Source organism: Meleagris gallopavo, unplaced genomic scaffold (assembly GCF_000146605.3).
Source record: "Meleagris gallopavo isolate NT-WF06-2002-E0010 breed Aviagen turkey brand Nicholas breeding stock unplaced genomic scaffold, Turkey_5.1 ChrUn_random_7180001953957, whole genome shotgun sequence".
NCBI lineage: Eukaryota > Metazoa > Chordata > Aves > Galliformes > Phasianidae > Meleagris > Meleagris gallopavo.
This window is the reverse complement of record NW_011214945.1, coordinates 24-706: the sequence shown is the minus strand read 5'-3', so window position 1 is coordinate 706 and position 683 is coordinate 24. Positions and strand designations below refer to the sequence as shown.

The 683-nt window shown below is 55.1% G+C and overlaps 1 pseudogene; it reads right to left on the bottom strand.

Moving 5' to 3' along the window:
• Positions 1-53: 53 nt before the first annotated feature.
• On the bottom strand, positions 54-379 carry LOC109365069 (annotated as a pseudogene).
• Between the last annotated feature and the right edge of the window lie 304 nt (positions 380-683).

The window sequence follows — 683 nt, the reverse complement described above, 5'->3', positions numbered from 1 at the left end:
TCCTTCTTGATCCAGGAACGTCTTCGTGGTTTCTGGAAGAATTTCTCCCGGACCACGGCCAGCGGCTTCAGCAGGCGGGTACCTTCTGCCACAGTAGCGGCTGCCCAAGCCGGACAAGTCAAAGCCCCCGAGGTGATGGGCACGCCCTCAGAGCTGAGGATGCTGCCAACAGCAGCGGAGGTGGAGGAGCCCACAACGGTGTTCTGCGGGAAGGAGCTGAGGATGGGTCCGGGCAGGGTCACAACCACGGGAGAGGGCTCGATGACGATGGTGGAGTTCTGGCACTGCCTGACACAGGGCTCATTGCAGCTGCTGGCCAGAGGGGTCGGTCCACAGGGCCGGCATGGCACACACTGGGAGTAGCAGGACATGTCTTGGGACTGGAGGTACACCTGGGAAAGACAGATAGAATGAAGAAAAGAAAAAGGATACGTGAGGGACAGCCTGGATAGCCTCTCATAAAGGAGACAAGGCAACAACTAAGGCTAGAGGAGAAGGCTGAGAAAGGAGGTCAGATCCTTTCATAATGCCAGGAGCCTACAGTGAGTTGTCTCAGAGAGACTCTCTTTGAGTGCATCAATCTAAAGCCATGTAAGCTGTGTCCCAAGCACTCTCTGAGCATCCATGGTCTCCCATAGCATGGAGATCCACTATCTGATAACACTTCTATTCAGTTAAGAGGA